General features: G+C 42.5%; 1 long non-coding RNA gene across 1 annotated transcript in view; it reads left to right on the forward strand.

The window, feature by feature from the left end:
* LOC141072879 (uncharacterized) overlaps nt 1-21,759 on the forward strand; it is a 162,536-nt gene that overhangs the window by 37,306 nt on the left and 103,471 nt on the right. The gene's annotated exons all lie outside the window — the stretch shown is intronic.

A 21,759-nucleotide genomic window follows, 5' to 3' on the forward strand; every position in this document is an offset into this window, starting at 1 on the left:
CTGATGTAAATTAAACATGTGGAAAATGTTACTTATTAAATTTTGTGTGCCATATCTCTGTGATTTAAGGGCATGATATTTCAAAGTTGGAAAATTGCAAAATTTTCAAACTTTTCGCCAAATTTCTGTTTTTTTCACAAATAAACACAAGTAATATCAAAGAAATGTTACCACTATCATGAAGTACAATATGTCACGAGAAAACGAAGTTAGAATCACCAGGATCCATCGAAGCGTTCTCAAGTTATTACCTCATAAATGGACAGTGGTCAGAATTGTGAAAATTGGCCCGGTCATTAACATGCAAACCATCCTTGGGAGTAATGTGATTAAAGCTTGTTGCAATGTGCCATGTTTGTAGCCACGGTTTTGCGGTCTGTGTTGGACTACTTGAGACTCATGTAAAAAGTCTTCAGTTTTGGAGCAATTTCTTTTAGTGTGTATAAGCTCGCCCTTAGGGATATTGTTGATGATATGACCAGGATGACGTGAATGTGCAGACAAAATTGAGTTGGAATCAGTTGGTTTTCTATATCTGGAGATAGTAATACTTTTGTTAGTGGTGTCACTTACAAGACGAATGTCTAGAAAATTATTTTTTTTCAGTTTTGTACACAAAAGTAAATTTGAGATTAAAGGTGTTATCATTAATGTAGGAAACAAAAGAAAGTGCTTTTTTGTGTGTAACTGCTCAGATGAATTATCAGGTCATCTATGTAGCGACCAAACCAAAAAAATTTGATTTTTAAAAACATTTTTTTCACTAAACAGAAATTGCTCCTCCCAAACACCCATGACAATATTAGTAAGGGAGGGGGAGAATTTCCCTCCCATGCTAAGGCCCTGTTTCTGTAAAAAAAAATTGTTTGTCAAAAGAAAAGTAATTGTGTTTCAGAAAGAACATGACAGACATAACCAAAAAAATCCTGAATAGGAATGGAATAAGTACTGTAACTTATGAGAAAATATGTTAAGCCTTTAATGGCTGCTGAATGCGGAATTGAGGGATATAATCCCAGCACATCACATGTGAGACATTTATAGTGCGATTGCCAGGATAAATATTCAAAGGTAGAAACCACCGCCTTTGAGTCCCTAATGTATCTCGGGATAGTAGTCACAAGTGGTTGGAGATAGTGGTCCGCCCATGTTCCCAAATGTTCATTTATTGACCCTACACCAGATAAAATTGGGCTGGGGGGAGGGAAAACATTTTTGAGCACTTTAGGCAGTACGTGGTGAATGGGAGTAATCGGATCAATGACATAAGTAGTCCATAATTTGTCGTCAATTGTTCTTATGTAGAGACCTTCATTGAGAATTGAATGGAGTTCTTGTTGAAACTTTGAAGTGGGATCAGAATAAAGTCTCTCATACACATTGTCGTTGTTCAATAGTGTCTTATTAAGTGAGTGTTACAGGCCAGCATTCATAAGTACCACAGCTACCACTTGTCATCTGGACGCACAAGCAGGTTATGGTTGCTTTTTATAGTTTCAATATTGGCAATATCTTGTGCATTAAGATTTATAAAGTACAAAGTAGAAGATTTACCCAGGACAATTTCCTTTTATACTAGCTCCTGAAATTGGTCCAACACTGCAGGTCTTGACTGTTGTAGGGATCTGAACTCAGCTGCCATTGAGGTAGGCACAGGAAACGGTATCACTGGAATTTATGCAAATGGAATAAACTTCGGTTACAAAAACAAAAGAACAGCCTTTTCTGGCACAAAGTAACAAACAGAAAAATTACACAGGCCATGTAGTACAGTGGGTCCTCCCGCACTGGTCAGTTTCTTTAGCACACACAGAATGGAGGTCTATACACCTCCAGCCACAGACACTAAATGAGGCAATTGCCCTCCATTTTATTCAGCAAAACATGCCCCTGTGATGGGGATATGTGAGAGGTCATTCCCAACCATCTCTTATGACTGTTTGTAAAACCCAGCCCTGGAGCGGCCCAAATAATTCTCTCAGCACTATGTGCTGAAGCATACTTTTGAGCTCACATCATCACAGCTAATGGCTGCAATGACACATATCTCTCCTCAAGGACTTGTGTTGTGAGTTCATTTTCCCCTTCACTACTGAGGCCCGAGGAACTCCCTCTTCTGGTGAAGAAAGGTAGTGAGCCTGATTGTCAAACACCTGGGGCTGATGATGATGACTGGCTGAGTGGAGTTAATGACTGGATATAAGGCTGCCGACGCCCTTCTGGCCTGTGGGTGATTTCTCTGTGGACTTCTAGGAAACCAGTCTGATTCCTGCTCATCTAAAGCTAAGATTTCTGCTTTGCCTTTTTGTATTAGTGTTTTGTTTTCCTTGCTTTTCTGGATTCTGCCATTCCCTGCTGTGGTGAGCTGAATCTCCTTTTGCCTGTTGCTCTGTCTTCAGAATATTCCTGAGTACTGACATAGCCTTTTTTGAAGCCTAGCGTCTTCAGAGCCTTTTTTACTGTCAGTTTGTTGGCTCTTATTTTCATAGGGTTTTTTCACGGATTGCAGACAGCAGCCTTCCTGTCCTTTCCTATCTAAGCTAGCTTGGGCCCCATCTTTGCTCAGTCTATCTTTCTGTCTGTGTTTTGTTCTTTCTTCTTGCTTCACCATCATTATATGTGGGGGGCTGCCTTTTGCTTTGGGGTCTGCTCTGGGGCAGTTTAGATTTCCCTTTCTGTCTTTAGGCTATGTAGTCCTCCGGCTGTGATCGAGGGGCCTAGGGCATCGTAGGAGCCCCCCACGGCTACTGCTAGTTGTGTTGATAGGTTCAGGGGTCTGCAATCCGATAGCTGCCAACTTCTCTGGTTTTCGGGACTTAGCTAGCATTTCTATTTTTGCCTCCTACGGTGACTCAATCATAACAGACTTGTCTGATGACTGCATCATACATACCTTCCCCCTCTGCCCAAAGCCGGGGGGTTTGGCACCTTTTGCCAACAGACAGTGGATCGAGTATATCGAGGGACAGAGCATCAGCATTGCAATGCAGTTTCCCTGACTTATGCCCCACATGGAATTTGAAATCCTGAAGCGCTAGTAACCACCTGGTCACTCGGCTGTTGTTCCCTTTTTTCCCTCATCCACTTCAGTGGGGCATGGCCTGACACCAGTCTGAACTTCCTGCCCCAGAGATAGTACCTTAGAGAGTCCAACGCCCACTTGATCGCTAAACACTCCTCCGCTATGGAGTAGTTTTTTTCAGCAGGATGACAACTTTCAGCTGAGATACATTATGGGGTGCTCTTCCCCATTCACCTCTTGGGTCAAGACAGCTCCCAGCCCGACATCCAACACGTCCATCTGGACCCCAAATTCCTTGGAGAAATCGGGTGCTACCAGCACTGGCTGTTTACACAGGGCCAGCTTCAGTTCCTGGAAGGCAGTGTCAGCTTCTGGAGACCACTTTGCCATAGCTGACTATGTCCCTTTTAAGGAGGTCTGTCAGAGAGGCAGCGACCATGGTGAAGTTTGGAATAAACCATCTGTAGTAGTCCACAATTCCCAGGAGCTCCCTCACATGTTTTTTTGAGAAGGGTTGTGGCCAGCCCTGGATCGCCTCAACCTCATTTATCTGGGGCTTTATTTCACCCTGCCTACAACATAGCCCAAGTATCTTACCTCCTCCATTCCTAATGCACATTTTTTGGGGTTTATAGAAAACCCTGCCTTCCGTAGAGCATCAAATACGGCCTGTACTTTTCTCAGATGGCTCCCCCAATCTTGGCTGAAGATTACAATACCGTCCAGGTAGGCCACTACTTACCTTTTGTGGGGGTCCAGGATCCGGTCCATGGCTTTATGGAATGTAGCTGGAGCGCCTTGTAACCCAAATGGCATCCTTGTATAATGGAAGCACCCATCTGTCTCCTTGGCATCTTGGGACATAGGAATTTGCCAATACCTTGTGAGGTCAAGGGTAGTAATGTACCGAGCCGACCCTAGCGTTTCAATTAGTTCATAGACTCAAGGGCATTGGGTAAGCATCGCACTTGGAAACTTCATTCAGCATCCTATAGTCATTGCAAAGCCACCATTCCCTATTGGACTGGACCAGCCACTATTGGACTCCTCGATAACTCCCAGGCACAGCATCCGATTTACTTCCTTCGAGATTACCTCCCGACGAGCTTCCGGGAATCCGATATGGCTTCAAGTTTACCCAGACCTGAGGCTCCATCAGGACCTCATGCTCTATAACCTTCGCACACCCCGGAAGTTCGGAGAACAGGTCTTTGTTCCTTTGCAGTAGCTCCAAGCACTGCTGCTTCTGCGAATGGGATAAGGTGTTTGCCACTCTGACATCCGCTGCTCTGACATTGGACTTAGAATCAGAGAATCATAGAGTCATAGAATCGTAGCGTTGGAAGGGACCTCCTGGGCCATCTGGTCCAACCCCCTGCTCAAAGCAGGATTCGCTAAATCATCCCAGTCAGATGTCTGTCCAGCCTCTGTTTGAAGACTTCCATTGAAGGAGAACTCACCACTTCTCATGGCAGCCTGTTCCACTCATTGATCACTATGTCAAAAAGTTTTTTCTAATATCTAATCTGTGTCTCCTCCCATTCAGTTTCATCCCATTGCTTCTAGTCTTTCCTTGTGCAAATGAGAATAAAGTTGATCCTTCTACAATGTGACAGCCCTTTAGATATTTGTAGACAACTATTAAGTCTCCTCTCAGTCTTCTCTTTTGCAAACTAAACATTCCCAAATCCTGCAACCTTTCCTCATAAGACAGGGTTTGCAGACCGGTCACCATTCTGGTCGCTCTTTTCTGAACTTGCTCCAGTTTGTTGATGTCTTTTTTAAAATGTGGTGCTCAAAACTGGACACAATATTCCAGATGAGGTCTGACGAAAGAGGAGTAGAGGGAAATAATGACTTCACGTGATCTAGACTGTGTGCTTCTGTTAATACATCCTAGAATTGCATTTGCCTTTTTTGCTGCTGCATCACACTGTTGACTCATATTCAGTCTGTGGTCTATTAGTATACCCAAGTCTTTTTCACATGTGCTGTTGCTTAGCCCTATTCCTCCCATTCTGTATATGCTTTTTTCATTTTTATTGCCCAGATGTAGTACTTTGCATTTTTCCTTGTTAAAAACCATTGTTAGTTGCTGCCCACGTCTCCAGTTTATTTATATCTTTTTGAATCCTCTCCTCTCTTCTCTAGTATTAGCTATCCCTCCTAGCTTTGTGTCATCAGCAAATTTAATCAGTTTACCCTCAGCAGGCAAGTGGCTTCCTCAGGTACTCTGTCCTGCCACGGTTTGATTAGGTTCATGTGGTACACCTTTTAGGGCTTCTGCCTCCCCAGTTGGTGAATTTTGTAGTTGACCTCCCCAACTTTCTCCGCTACCTCATAGGGGCCCTGCCACTTGGCCAGGAATTTGGTCTCTACTGTGGGTACCAGCACAAGTACTTGATCACCAGGATTGAAGTATCTCACCCTTGCCGACCTATTGTAGAACCTAGACTGTGCCTCCTGTGCTTTGAGTAGATGTTCTTTCACGAGGGGCATCACCTTGACAATCTTCTCTTGCATCTGAGCCACATGCTCGATTACACTCCGGTAAGGTGTAGACTCTGCATCCCATGTCTCTTTTGCTACGTCGAGGAGAACAGTTCAAATGGGGAGCACCCAGTAAAGGCCTATGGTACTACTCAAATGGAGAATAAAAGGCACGGTAGTAGACAGTCCCAGTCCCTTCCGTCTTTCTCTGCAACCTTCTTCAACATGGCCTTCAAGGTGTTAATTGAACCTTTCTACCAAGCATCCATCTGTGGATGGTACACTGAGGTCCAGAGTTGTGTGATTTGCAGGGTTTTGCACAACTTCTTTATCAACCTTTGACATAAATGGGGCCCTTGGTCAGTAAGGATCTCTTTAGGAAACCCCGTTCTAGAGAAGACATGGACCAACTCTTGGGCGATACTTGAATGAGTTACATAGTAGAATGGCCTCCGGGTCTCGTGTAGCATAGTTCAGTATCACCAGGATATACTGATGTCCTCTGGAGGACTTGACCAGGGGTCTTACTAGATCCATGGCTATGCGATCAAACGGTACCTCAATAATGGGCAGTGGCACCAAGGGGCTATGAAAATTGGCCACTGGAGATGTCAGCTGGCAGGTGGGACAGGACCTACAGAAATTCACAATATTGTGGTGACAACCGGACCAGTAGAACCTCTGGAAAATCCATTCCTGTATTTTCTCTACACCCAGGTGACCACATAACACCTGTATAGGCCATGTCTAATACTCTTCGTCTATATGGCCCTGGCACCATTAATTGCTCAATTATCTTCCCTCGCAGCTTGTTGACATGATATAGCAAAATGTGGGTATCGAGTGTCAGCCCCCGGCTCTTGAGCAACACCATTAAATACCGTTACATTTTCAATGTAATAAAAAAAATAAAATAAATAAATAAAAAAATAAAGAAAAAAGGTCAGCTCACCCCTCAGACATCCAGGAGCCTGATTATGGAAGATCTGCAGTGCAGCAGGATTAAGCCTCTTTCACACATCAGTTTTTTTTCCATCGGTCACAATCTGTCCTTTTTTAAAAAAAAACGGATCCAGTGAATGATGCCACTGGAGCCATTTTTTTCTCATAGACTTGTATTAGTGACGGTTTGTGACGGATGACCGTCCGTTTCATCCGTCTTAAATTCTTTGTGTCACGGTCATGCGTGGCTGGACACAGCGCCTCCAGCAGGGTGGATTTAGATGACACGCGTGACCCTGGATACACCGCCTCCAGTGGGGCAAATTTAAATAATAAAACGTGCAGCTGGATATGCCGCCTCCAACAGGCAAATTTAGGTAATACACGTAAGTCTGGAAACCCCGCCTCCAGTAAGGCAAATTTAAACAATAAGGGAAAACCTGGGTAACAATAACAATGGTGGCCCTGCGATATGGAACGGGGAAGTGGAGACCTCCTGCACTCCCCTGAGTCAGTGTCTCTGCACTCCTAACGTTTCCTAGGCCGGTTCCACACCGGGCGACGATCAGGAACCTTAAAACCTTGACTCGCCCTGCGCCTAAACCCTCACTAGGGGAATGGTCGGTGCGGAAACTAATCCCACCACTGCACTAAACACACATAAGGAAAAGTGACAAAACAGGGGAAACACCACTTAGCTTTGCTCTGTTGCTTCCCAGCAACAGAGCGCACCACCTGCGTGCATCTTTTCCTCTGACCGGATCCAACACCATAGTGCAGCCTTGGAGCAAACAGAGTCCACCACCTGCGTGCAGCTGTCCAGAAGCAGGGTCCAGCAAATGAGTCCCGCTTTTCTGCCAAAGAGTCCAGCATTTTGAGTCCAGCTTTCCAGCAACAAAGTCCAGCATCATGAGTGCAGCTCTACAACATAGCTGCCACTCCACCAAGCCATGCAAGAACTCCTTGCTTACACCATAGCTGCGACTCCACCAAGCCATGCCAGCCCTCCTTGCAGACACCATAGCTGACACTCCAGGACTCTCACTGAGCTGCCCGTGACTCTCCTTCAGCTCCATACTTCACTCAGGCTTGCTCGCAAATGAGGAACTATCACCAACAGTGATTAACAGACCTGACACTCTCTTATAGAGCAATCACACCTGTTACATAATCACGTGCACTGAACTAAGGTAACCAGAGTGCAATGACCCTAATGGCCACTGAGGGCAAAACCACCTTTGGCACACAGCAAAAGGAAAAAAAGGTTACTTTGTGCATTTAGTCTGTCAGATCCAACCTGAATCATGACACTTTGTGCATCGGCAGGAGACAGCGTACAAAGTAACGTTTTTTGTGTACGTCGAAAAGTCAGACAGCGGCAGATCCAGCGCCATCCATCATAGTAACATAGTTACATAGTTTTGAAGGCTGAAGGAAGACCTTATGTCCATCTAGTTCAGCCTATTTTTAGTGCAGCTGTTCTGCATTGTTGATCCTGGGGAAGGCAAAAAAACCCACAGAGTAGAAGCCAATTTTCTCCATAGGGAGACCCTAAGCTGGGTCAACCATCTACCTATAATATTATGTTATTCGTAACCTTCTATACTGTTACTCACAAGAAAAGCATCTATTCCTTTCTTAAATTCATTCAGTGAGTTGGCCATCACCACTTCCTCAGGAAGAGAATTCACTGCTCTTACCGTGAAGAACCCTCTTCTATGCTGGTGCAGAAATTGTCTTTCCTCCAAACGAAGAGAATGCCCCCTTGTTTTTGACACAGTCCTTGGTACAAACAGTTCATTGGAGAGGTATCTGTATTGCCCTCTGATATACTTGTACAAATATATTAGGTCTCCCCTAAGTCTTCTCTTTTCTAGAGTAAATAGAGTAATTTTGATAACCTTTTTGGGTTAAATATTTTGGCAAAATATGTACAGACATGAGAAAGAGCACATAAAGTACATATAAAAGATTATAGGTAATTTTGTAGTACCAATTTCAATGTGCAAAAGATGAAGCTATGTGCACAGGATCCGTCGCTGTCCGTCAAAAGACGGAATCCGTCCGCCCGGAACAATTTATCTTCCTTTACTTTAACCCCCATAGCCATTCTGCACATAAAAATATTCTCTCTCTGTTCCTTTAAAATTACTACAACTGCTGTTTCTGCTCCATTTTTTAAACACTATGACGGAGCATAGTGACGGAAAGTCCAACTTCAGAATTACAGCATCATGACACCCATCCCAAGGGATACATAAGCAGATGCGTTTCGAGCTTAAAGGACCAATTTCAGGAGCTAGTAGAAAAGGAACTTGTCCTCCTGGGTAAATCTACTTTGCACTTTAATAATCTTAATGCACAAGAGATTGCTGATCTTGAAACTAAAAAACAACCATGACCTTTTTGTGCATCCAGCTGATAAGGGGGAAGCTGTGGTACTTATGAACGCTGGCCTGTATCACTCACTTAATATGACACTATTGAACAATGACAATGTGTATGCAAACTTTATTCTGATCCCACTTCAAAGTTTCAACACACACTCCATTCACTTCTCAATGAGGGTCTCTACATAGGAGCAATTGACGACAAACTTATTATGGACTACTTATACAGTGCTGTAAGTCCATAAAATCCATTTTTCTTTTATTCCATCACTTCCAGTAGTATTAAAGCAATTACGTCATAGTCCAAAACATTAAAATCAAACGCGTTTCAATGCAAAACCGTGCGTCTTAATCATTGACAGAGATCTAATGGCAGACTGAACATTTTAGACTAGTTCACAGTTCAATCCCACCCACCAGATCCAGCTACCTGATAGGGACAGCTGTGTAGAGAAACCTGATAGACAATTAACCCCTTACAGACTGGGATCATATATGACATCAGATAGGTATTTTTTATTTATTTTTATTTTTTTCATTCATAGTGATAAATCAGATCCTGTCTAATATTGATGCCATGCGGGACCCTGGTGTTTAGCTGATCCACCATGTTTCCCGGCTTATCAGTTTTCTTTTAATATTGCCACCTCTGGCTGGAATTTTAACCCTTTCTATACCTGACACCTCAAAAGTGGACACATCCCCTCCATGACTATTAATAAAATGTTTTGAAATTGCTGAACTTTTATTAATGATTTTGCTGATGGCATCTGAGAGGTGACGTCTTATCCCGATCTTCAGTGGTCCTCCTGTGCAGCTGACATACTGGAGGTCACACACAGAGCAGCGCACAGTATACACCACATTACTGGTGTTGCAGTTTATATATGAATTGATCATATACTCTTTTTTTATCTGCACAAGAGGCAAAAGTTTTAGTATTTTTCATATACTTGCAACAGGTGCAGACAATGTGGCCGCATTTGCATGACCCTCTAGTGCTGAGCCAATTGTCCTTTTTGTTATTATCGCTGAGATAGAGGCTGGGGGACAGAATATCTCCCAGAGTGTAGACTTTTTTGGCAATAAATTTCACAGGATTTGTAAAGATTTTCTCCAATTTTTTGTCCTGATATAATATAGGTAATCGTTTTTTAATGATGTTAGTAATATTTTTGAAGTATGGGCTGTACATAGTTGTAAAAACGACTCCATCATTTTTATTACCTGCATGATTAGATCTATATTTGTGACATTTTTTTCTTTCTCCTGTTTCTTTCAGCATCTCTGCTCTGTCCTTGTTACGGATTATGTCCTCAGCCCTATCTAGCATCCACTTAGAGTCAGTCTGACACGTGTCTCATCTTTCACTTTTTCAAAAGTTTCATGTAAAGATGAATTCCTTTTGAACCTATATAGCTCTCCAAGGGGGACATTTTTAATGACATTCTTTTGGTGACAGGACTGTGCCAATAGAGTGGAGTTTGTGGCTGTACTTTTACGGTAGGGGGACACTAGGATTTTATTTGTGGAATCCAAACTGAGCGTCACATCCAGAAAATTAATGGAGCTGGTTCCAATTGAATGGGTAAATCTCAGATTCATTCCATTGTCATTACAATGTTGAATAAATTCTGTCGCGGATTCCACCGTCCCATCCCACACCAGGAGGAGGTCATCCATATAACAACCCATCCACCTGATGTGAGCGGAAAGGGGATCCGTGCCAGAAAAAACAAAATCCTGCTCCCAGGCTGCCAAATATAAATTTGCAAGCAACGGCGAGAAACCTGCACCCATCTGTGCTCCACGAACCTGCAAATAAAAATTTTTGTTGAATGAAAAATAATTGTACTTAAGTAGGAACTCTACTCCCATCACTCTAAACTCTTGAATTGATTTTTTATAGTTACTAAATTTATTCAAGTGATTGGATAGAATCCTTAAAGACAGGTCGTGGAGCAGTGAAGGATACAGGGCCTCAACGTCACAGGCAATAAACATACACTTTTCAGACAGTTTGAAAGCATCAAGTGATGAAATAAGATGTTTAGAGTCTCTTATGTATCCTGGGATTTGTAGTACTAGAGGCTGCAGGTACATATCTTTCCAGGCACTTAATTTTTCTCCTACACTCCCTATCCCAGCCACAATCGGCCTCAAAGGAGGAGAAAAAGCTTCCTTATGAATTTTGGGAAGGGAGTGTAGGATTGGAATAATAGGGCATTCAACATACAAATCTTCTGATAATTTCGGGCTGATTGCTCCCAATGCTACACCTTCCAACAAGAGAGTTTTTAATTTATTTTGGAAGACTTGTGTAGGATTGTTGATCAGAGGTTTGTATATGTCCTCATTTTGTAGCATTGTCTGCCCTTCTGATGGTTAGGTTAGTGTTTGACTTTAACTCTTTCAGAGCCTGCTTCTCGCCTCTGCTGAGGTTGTGTCTTATCTTCTCCTGGTCAGCATTTTCCTTCAGGCTAATCAGATCCCGTTCAACAATTTCTTGGAATGTGTCCAAGATCTAGGGTCTGGATTTTATTGGATAGTAAAAAGGCTTTTTCACACAAAAATGTCCATTAAGGCTACTTTCACACATGCGTTTCTTTGCACTGCGCACCGTGCGCAGTGCAAACGCACATAAAAAGCGCATCATGCGTTTGTGTGCGTTTTTTGCGTGTTTAGGCGCGTTTTTTTAAAAAAAAGCATGCTTTTTTTGCGCTGACGTACGCATATTACCATGTGCACGTCAGCGCACCCATAGACTATAATGGGTGTTTGGGTGAAAAAAAACGCATTGCACGCGCATGCGTTCTTTTGGGACAGATCGGACGCACAAAAAATGCAACAAGATGCATTTTGTGCGCCCGAGCGCACACCACAAAAAAACGCGCATACAAACGCGTACAAACGCATGTGTATGCGCACCCATGTAAAAGATAGGAAAAAACCGCATGGATTTTTGGCGCAAAAATACCACAAAAAAAGCAAATGTGAAACCAGCCTAAGATCTTGATCTTGAGTCAGGGATTCTGCACCAGGTATTTTAAGATTTTGCAGAAAACATACTTCTTCAAACATGGGAATTGAAGACAATGGTGGAGTTTGATCACTAATGGTGGAAATTTCTGTATCATTTTCACTGGTCTCATCCAGAAAATGACATTTCAGTGTCAAATTCCTGACAAATTTATTTAGGTCCAGGAGTGTGTGGTATACATCTAGTTCTTTGGTTGGAGAAAAGGAGAGTCCTTTGGAGAGGATTTTTTGCTGCATTTCAGACACCATATAACTGGAAAGGTTTATAACTGTGTTTTCCTCAGGGAATACCATCCTGTGTCTTTTCCCAGCTCTCCTGCTCCTCCCCCTTCATTTTTTGAAGCTGAATATTGTAAATCAGTTCTTCTCTGTGATGAAGGGAAGATTAGAGACAGATCTATAGTTAGCAGCACAGTTTTGGTCGAGGGATGTTTTTTTAAGTAGTGGATGTATGATGGCATGCTTAAATGAGGAGGGAAAGATACCAGAAGAGAGAGAGGTTAAATATTGTAGTTAGGTGAGTGGTGACAGCAGGTGAAAGGGACTGGAGGAGATGTGACGGAAATGGGTCACTGGTGCAAGTGGTTGGGCGAGAAGATGCAAGGAGCCTGCTTACTTCTTCTGTGACTGGTTCAAAATCAGAGCGTGAGCTAGATGCAGTGGGGGAGGGAGGACAGTGCATTGTATGAGGTGATTGGGAGATAATTTCCTGTCGGATCTGGTCAATTTTTTCTTTGAAGTAACTGGCCAGATCGTCAGCTCGAAGCTCCGTTGTTGGGGCCTTTACTCTTGGGTTGAGTAGAGAATGAAAAGTGTCAAAGAGACGTTTGGAGTTATTGGACAGTGAGGTGATGAGGGTGTTGAAATAGGTTTGTTTTGAGAGGTGAAGGGCAGTGTTGTATGTTCGAAGCATAAACTTATAATGGATGAAATCTTCGGGTAGGTTGGATTTTCTCCACAGACGTTCGGCGCACCTGGAGCACTGCTGCAGGAAACGTGTTTGCAGGGTGTGCCAGGGTTATCGCCGTCTGTGTTGTTGTGTTCTATGTATAGGAGGTACAAATTCATCTAGGGCACTTTGAAGTGTTTCATTGTAATGCTTCAATGCAGAATCAGGACATGAGAGGGTGGAGATAGGGGCCAATGAAGACTGCAAGCTCTTCATAAATAAGTTTCTGTGTGTTAATGGCCTGTATGTTTCTATAAATATGGACAGTGGGGGTGACCTGAGCAGCCTGGCAGTTCTTAATAGAGAATGAAAGAAGATTGTGGTCAGAGAGCGGGAGAGGGGAGTTTGCAAAATCATCCACCGCACAAAGCCGAGAGAAAACCAAGTCGAGGGAGTTTCCGCCTTCATGCGTTGGAGAATTAGTAAGCCGCAAAAGGCCAAACAAGGAGGTTAGAGATAAAAGGTGAGTTGCAGATGGGGAGAGGGGAAGAGCAATGGGGATGTTGAAATCGCCCATGATGAGGGTGGGGATGTCTCAGGAGAGAAAATGTGGAAGCCAAGTGGTATCGTCGTACTCACGAGAAATTGCGCAACAACTTTAGCAAACCATTTTCTCCTGTTACCCTTGTGAAAATAAAAAAATCGTTGCTAAAAGACAATTTTTGTGGAAAAAATGTGATTTTTTTTTTTATTTTCACAACTCTACGTTATAAACTTCCATGAAGCACCTGGGGGTTGAAAGTGTTCACCACACAGCTAGATAAATTCTTTGAAGGGTCTAGTTTCCAAAATGGGGCAACTTGTGGGGTTTTTCCAATGTTTAGGTACATCAGGGGCTCTTCAAACATGATATGGCACCCACTCTCAATTCCTGTCAATTTTGCATTGAAAAAGTCAAAAGGTGCTCCTTCCCGTCCGAGCCCTGCCGTGCGCCCAAACAGTGGTTTCCACCACATATGGAGTATCAGCGTATCAGAAATTGCACATTTTCTTTTGTGGTCCATATTCTCCTTTTACCCTTGTGAAAGTAAAGAAAATTGTGGCCAAGAGATTATTTTTGTGACTAAAAGTTAAATGTTCATTTTTTCCTTCCACATTGCTTCTGCTCCTGTGAAGCACTTAAAGGGTTGTTAAACTTCTTGAATGTGGTTTTGTGCACCTTCAGGGGTGTAAATGGTGTCACTTTTGGGTATTTTTTGTCATGTAGACCCCTCAAAGTGACTTCAAATGTGATGAGGTCCCTAAAAGAATTTTGTAAATTTTGTTGAAAAAATGAAAAATCGCTGGTCAACTTTTAACCCTTATGACTTCTTTTTTTGGTTCCAAAATTGTGCTGATGTAAAGTTGACATGTGGGAAATGTTATTTATTAAATATTTTTTGTGACATACAGTATCTCTCTGATTTAAGGGCATAAAAATTCCAAGTTCAAAATTTGCTATATTTTCCAAATTTTTGCCAAATTTCCAATTTTTTTCACAAATAAATGCAAGACACATAGAATAAATTTCACCAGTATCATAAAGTACAGTTTGTCACGAGAAAACATTCACAGAATCGCTGTTATCCGGTGAAGCATTCCAGAGTTATGACGTCATAAAATATCAGTGGTCAGAATTGAAAAAATATGGCTTGTTGTCATGATCCAGGTCTGGATTTGCTTCTTGCTTTTCTTTTCCCGGCCTGGTCATAGAGGGGCTAACCTTTCCTGCCTCTCTTTGGTTCTTGGAAAGCTATTTATTGGTGCTATTTTTGGTAGCCTTTGTCAGTGATAGTTCTGGTCCTAGGATTGAGCAGCTGATCCGTATACCATAGTGATCCTTCCTTCTGATTTCCTGTGTGTGCCTGACCCATTCCCTATCCCGGACTTTGTGTACGTTTGATGATTTCCCTACAGTGTATGACTCGGCTTGAACTCTGAACTCTGCCTCTGTTTTTTTTCTGTGTCTGGTACTACGTTCCCCCGACTGGCTTTTTGACTCACTGGCTTGAACCTTGACTCCTCATTCCGTCTCACATTTTGATACCGTGCTCCCTCTGGTTCTGACTTTTGGCTCGTCTCTGACCTTGTGCATTGCTGTGACCTCTGGTACTTCATCTTCATTTTTGTTGCTGACTCCGGCCTGTCTGACTACTCTGCTGTCTGCTGGTGGCGGCCTGCACTTCTGCACCGAGGTGCTACACAGTTAGTGCTACCCCTTTTTCCCATTACAGCGCCTCCAGTTGAGGCTGCTGGCAGTTGCTCCGCGGTTGCATTATATTATCACTGACCTACATTTTAAAGATTCCATACTTTTTTTTTTCTTTCCTGTGGTATGAATCCGCTCCATACTTTGGCAGACCAAGTGGTCAACCTTACTCAGATAATGCAGGAGTTATCTGTGGAGCACAGGGCCTTGGTTACTTCTCAGAAACAGGTGCAGAGGGAGATGGCTGAGAAAGTTAAGTTAACCCAGGGGACCCCCTCTGTCAGTAAGTCTAGTGAGGTGACTGACGTGTCTCTGCACTCGCCTGAACCTTCAGTGAAACTCCCTTACACCTTCTCTGGCGAGAAGGAAAAGTTTTGCACATTCAGGGAGGGTTGCAAATTATTATTTTCCCTTGGACTCCGATTTTCAGTGGATGAGAGTTAGCAGGTGGGGATAATTATATCTTTCCTGAGGAAGGGTCTGTAGTCTTGGGTTTTTTCCTTACCCCTGACCACCCCTGAGAGAATGTCTATTGATAAGTTTTTTGATTCTCTGGGCCTCATATATGACGAACCAGACTGAGTCAGATTGGCAGAGGACACTATTATGGGTCTATCACAAGGAAAGCTCTCTGCTGATTGGTATTGTTCGGAATTTCAGAGATGGTCACCAGAGGTGTCCTTGAACGACTCGGCAATCAGGTGTCAGTTTCAGAGGAGACTGTCTGATCATTTAAAGGATGCCCTGTCTCTGCATTAACCTCCCAGCTCTCTGGAAGAGGCCATGACTCAGGCCGTTCACATAGATTGGAGGTTACGGGAGAGAGGAGTCGTGCAACGGGAAGCCCCCTTCTCTCCGGTTAAATCGAAACTTCACAACCTGCTGAGCCAATGGTACTAGGGGGCATCACCTTCAAGGAAAAGGAGAGGAGACATCAATGGGAAGGGAAACTTTGTATTTACTGCAGTGCTCCAGGACATTGGAAGGACTGTCTCTACTGTCCTCCTACTCGGAAGGTGTCAGGAAATGCCTAAGTCTGGAAAATTTAGGCAGGGGTGTAACCCCCCAACTTTTTTTCCAACACAGAAAAACCCTGCTGCAACAGTAGATGAAGAAGGTCTGATATGGCCCTTTGCCAGATTTTCTGTGATATAGTCCTTCATGGCCTGACTCTCCAGACCAAAGATATATAGCCTGCTCTAGAATGGCACAATCATAAGGATGAAGGGGAGGAAGCTCTTGACACCTATGGGTATTGGTCTTTACATTTTACCGTATGTGGTTTGAGGGCCTGGACCTAGACAAACATAACTTCAATCAAATTAAACCTTGCCCCACTATGCAGAAAGGCTGAAATAACCACCTTATTTTTTGCCCAGATGGATTTTGGCAGGTAAAAAAAATTGTGACCTACCCTCATAAAAATTATGTACACCCAGGTTGCCAACCTTTCCGCAACCTGGGCTCCTTCATTTTCTGGAAGTTGTTTATAGTGTGATAAGGAAGGTCAAGGACCACAAAATGACTCTTTACACCACAGGAAAAACACAATCCCCCTTTATGCAGGAAAAACACAATCCCCCTTTACGCTGAACTACAGTTGACTCCGACCTAGGTTCCATTGGTGTGGACCTCCCGCAAATTGAGGAGACTATGTCTCTGGCGAAGATGGCAATCCACAAAGCCAAATACTTGGGCGCCTCAAAGAAAATCAGTCTCATACAGAGAAAAGGATTTCTTTACGCTAACAGATAGCCCTTGACTGAACTGGCTACGAAGTGCAAGGTCATTCCTTTTTTATAACAATGAAGAAAGAAAGTGGACATAAAAAACTGGAAAAACTCATAGTGAATAAGACCAAAGTATGGTGGGATTATACTACCCTGGATAATTATACCCCAAAAAAACAGTATTCCCAGGAGTTTAAGAATCAAGAAGATTTCCACCACAATTTATTCAAATGAGTTTGTAGATGAATGGAATTAAATTTTGTCCAACTCTTCCTTAAATTTCATGCGCCTGATAAGAGGAATGAAGAGGTGAAGCTTAAGAAAATACAAACTGATTTTACCACTACTAAAACTAATCTGGAAAACTTTAACCCCTTTACTCCCGGAGCTTTTTTCGATTTTTCATTTTTGTTTTTCGCTCCCCTTTTTTCCAGAGCCATAACTTGTTTATTTTTCCATCACTATGGCCATGTGAGGGCTTATTTTTTGCGGGACGAGTTGTACTTTTAAACGACACCATTGGTTTTACCATGTCATGTATTCGAAAACGGGAAAAAAATTCCAAGTGTGGTGAAATTGCAAAAAAAGTGCAATCCTACACATGTTTTTGCTTGGCTTTTTTGCTAGGTTCACTAGATGCTAAATCTAACTTGCCATTATGATTCTCCAGGTCATTACGAGTTCATAGACAACAAACATGTCTGTTCTCTTTTATCTAAGTGGTGAAAAAAAATTCCAAAGTTTGCGAAAAAAAAAAAAAAAATTGCACAATTTTATGAGACCCGTAGCGTCTCCATTTTTCGTGATCTGGGGTCAGGTGAGGGCTTATTTTTTGCATGCTGGGCTGACGTTTTTAATGATACCACTTTTGTGCAAATACTTTTTTTGATCGCCCGTTATTGCATTTTAATGCAATGTCGCAGCGACCAAAAAACCGTAATTATGGCGTTTTGAATTTTTTTCTCGCTACGCCGTTTAGCGATCAGGTTAATGGTATTTTTTATTGATAGATCGGGCGATTCTGAATGCAGCAATACGTAATATGTGTATGTGTGTTTTTTATTGTTTTATTTTGATTAGGGTGAAAGGGGGGGTGATTTGAACTTTTAGGTTTTTTTATTTTTAAACATTTTTTTTCTTTTGGCATGCTTCAATAGCCTCCATAGGAGGCTTGAAGCATGCACAACTCTATCGGTTCTGCTACATATGGGCGATGGACAGATCGCCCATATGTAGCAGATTTACTGCTGTGCTTTGAGCGATCTGCCTACAACAACCATAGAGGTTGTCAGGGCAACGCATCGCCAATCCCCGATCACATGACGGGGTCGGCGATGAGCTCATTTCTGCCCCGGCGGCCAGAATTGCTATTTAAATGCCAGCTGTCAGCTTTGACAGCGGGATTTAACTAGTTAATAGGCGCGGGCGGATGGCGATTCCGCTCGCGCCTATTGTGGGCATGTCAGCTGTTCATAACAGCTGACATGTCACAGCTTTGAGGTGGGCTCACCTCCAAAAATTCTCAGATGACTCAGTGATTGTAGGGGATATTGTGGGTGACTGGGGTGAGGAGGAATATAGAAGGGTGGTTTCTGACTTTGTAGATAGTCTGGCACCAAACTGCCTTGAACTAAATGTAAAGAAAACCAAGGAGATGGTGGTGAGTTATAGGAGAAAGGATGATTACTTACCGATCAGTATTGCTGGCCAGGAGGTGGAGATGGTTGAGAGCTACAAATATTTGGGGGTTCACCTTGACAGCAAACTTGATTGGAGGTGTCATACAGAGAAGGTTAAAAAGAAGGGAATGAGCATACTGTACTTTCTGCGGAAGCTCAGGTCGTTCAATGTGTGCAGTAAAATGCTGGAAATGTTTTTACCAGTCCGTGGTAGCGAGCGCCATTTTTTTTGCTATCATCTGTTGGGGCAGCGGTGTGCGAGTAGCTGACGCCAATAAGCTCAACCAACTTATCAAGAAGGCAAGTGCAGCTGTTGGCCTCCACCTTGACTTTTTTGAGGAGAAGATAGGATTCAGAAGAAGTGTAGGGCTATAATGAACAATAATACACACCCACTATATGAGCTGTTCTTGAATCAGAAGAGCACATTCAGCAGCCGTCTAATCCTACTAAAGAGCAAGAAGGAGAAATTCAGGAAATCGTTTGTGCCTACTGCTATGGGGATGTATAATAATTCACTAAGGGTGAAAGATGGCTATGACCTAGGGCTGACACATAGAATCGTAGAGTTGGAAGGGACCTCCTGGGCCATCTGGTCCAACCCCCTGCTCAAAGCAGGATTCGCTAAATCATCCCAGTCAGATGTCTGTCCAGCCTCTGTTTGAAGACTTCCATTGAAGGAGAACTCACCACTTCTCGTGGCAGCCTGTTCCACTCATTGATCACTCTAACTGTCAAAAAGTTTTTTCTAATATCTAATCTGTGTCTCTTCCCATTCAGTTTCATCCCATTGCTTCTAGTCTTTCCTTGTGCAAATGAGAATAAAGTTGATCATTCTACAATGTGACAGCCCTTTAGATATTTGTAGACAGCTATTAAGTCTCCTCTCAGTCTTCTCTTTTGCAAACTAAACATTCCCAAATCCTGCAACCTTTCCTCATAAGACAGGGTTTGCAGACCGGTCACCATTCTGGTCGCTCTTTTCTGAACTTGCTCCAGTTTGTTGATGTCTTTTTTAAAATGTGGTGCCCAAAACTGGACACAATATTCCAGATGAGGTCTGACCAAAGAGGAGTAGAGGGAAATAATGACTTCACGTGATCTAGACTGTATGCTTCTGTTAATACATCCTAGAATTGCATTTGCCTTTTTTGCTGCTGCATCACACTGTTGACTCATATTCAGTCTGTGATCTATTAGTATACCCAAGTCTTTTTCACATGTGCTGTCACTTAGCCCTATTCCTCCCATTCTATATATGCTTTTTTCATTTTTATTGCCCAGATGTAGTACTTTCCATTTCTCCCTGTTAAAAACCATTCTGTTAGTTGCTGCCCACTTCTCCAGTTTATTTAAATCTTTTTGAATCCTCTCTCTCTCTTCTCTAGTATTAGCTATCCCTCCTAGCTTTGTGTCATCAGCAAATTTAATTCCTTCATCTAAATCGTTGATAAAGATGTTGAACAATACAGGGCCCAGGACAGAGCCCTGTGGTATCCTACTTGAGACATTCTTCCAACTGGATGTGCAGCCATTTACGACCACTCTTTGGGTCCGATCACTAAGCCAGTTATGAATCCACCTAACAGTTGCCTTGTCCATTCCATACTTAGTCATTTTTTCAATAAGGATTGTATGAGAGACTTTGTCAAATGCTTTGCTGAAGTCAAGATATACTATATCTACAGCATTTCCTTGATCCACCCAATCAGTGATACCGTCATAGAAGGAAATTAAGTTAGTCTGACATGACTTATTAGTTACAAACCCATGCTGACTCTGTTTAATCACTTCATTCTTATCCAGGTATTGACATACATGTTGTTTAATAATTTGTTCAAAGATCTTTCCTGGTATAGAAGTCAGACTCACCGGCCTAAAGTTGCCTGGGTCCACCTTCTTCCCCTTTTTGAAGATAGGAACAACATTTGCTCTTCTCCAGTCTTCTGGCACTTCTCCTGTTCTCCAAGAATTTTCAAAGATTATGGAGAGGGGTTCAAAAATTTCTTCTGCTATCTCAGTACTCAGGGGTGTAATTCATCTGGACCTGGAGACTTGAATTCATTTAGGTTAGCTAAGTGTTCCCTCACTATCTTTCTGTTTATAGATATCCTGGATTCTTCTATTCCCTTAATAGCACAGTGAATAACAGTTGATGTTGCATTTCCTTTCTGAGAGAAAACAGATGCAAAATAGGAATTTAAAAGTTCAGCCTTCTCAACATCCTGTCTTACCATTTCATCATTTTCATCCTGTAAAAATCCTATAGCATCTTTGACTTTTCTTTTACTTTTGACATATCCCCAAAATCCTTTATTATTGCTTTTGACATCTCTTGCAATAATCTGATTTGTGCCCTGCAGGTTCTGCAGACAGCATTATATTCTTCTTTAGATATGCCTCCCTCTTTCCATTTTATAAACATTTTTTTCTTCCTTTTTAGCATGTGCTTAAGTTCTGTGTTCATCCATCCTGGTTTCCTTAAATGCTTCCCTCTTTTCGGAATTGTTAACTGTGCTTTGAGAATTTCATTTTTCAAGATTTCCCATCCTTCCTGGACATTTTTGTCTTTAAGGATATCCAGCCATTGGATCCCTCCAATTCTCTTTCTGAATCCCTTAAAATCTGCCTTTCTGAAATCTAACCTTGACGTCTGAGTCTTCACAGGTCTTCCACCTCTAGTTATCCAAAATTCTAAAATAGCATGGTCGCTACCTCCTAGGGTCCCAGCCACTTTTACCTCCTCAACCATTTCCTCCCTGTTTATAAGGATTAGATCCAAGGTAGCAGTTCCCCTTGTTTTCTCCCTTACCTTTTGGAAGATAAAGTTGTCAGCAAGAGAGGATAAGAATTTCATTGACCTGTTAGTTTTGCCTGAGAGAGATTCCCAACAAATGTCTGGATAGTTGAAATCTCCCATGACAACTATGTCATATTTTTTGGAGAACTTGGCCATCTGATGCATAAAGAGTTCATCTATATCTTCGGCTTGCACAGGCGGCCTGTACTAAATGCCTACAATGGTGTCCTTTCCATTGTTCTGTCCTTGTATTCTTACCCAAACAGTTTCCACAGAACTCCCAGTCTCTGAAGCTTCAATCTCTGTGCAGATATACGCGTTTCGAACATACAATGCGACACCCCCTCCTCGTTTATCAAGTCTGTTTCTTGCAAATAAGTTGTATCCTTCTAGTCTTGTATTCCAATCATGTGTATTGTCCCACCAAGTTTCAGTGATTCCAATGACATCATATTTCTTTTCCTGTGTTAGTAGTTCCAATTCTCCTTGTTTGTTGCCCATGCTTTGTGCATTAGTATAGAAACATTTTA

This window comes from Dendrobates tinctorius, unplaced genomic scaffold (genome assembly GCF_039654945.1).
Source record: "Dendrobates tinctorius isolate UK_male_01 unplaced genomic scaffold, ASM3965494v1 ptg000293l, whole genome shotgun sequence".
Classification (NCBI taxonomy): Eukaryota; Metazoa; Chordata; class Amphibia; order Anura; family Dendrobatidae; genus Dendrobates; species Dendrobates tinctorius.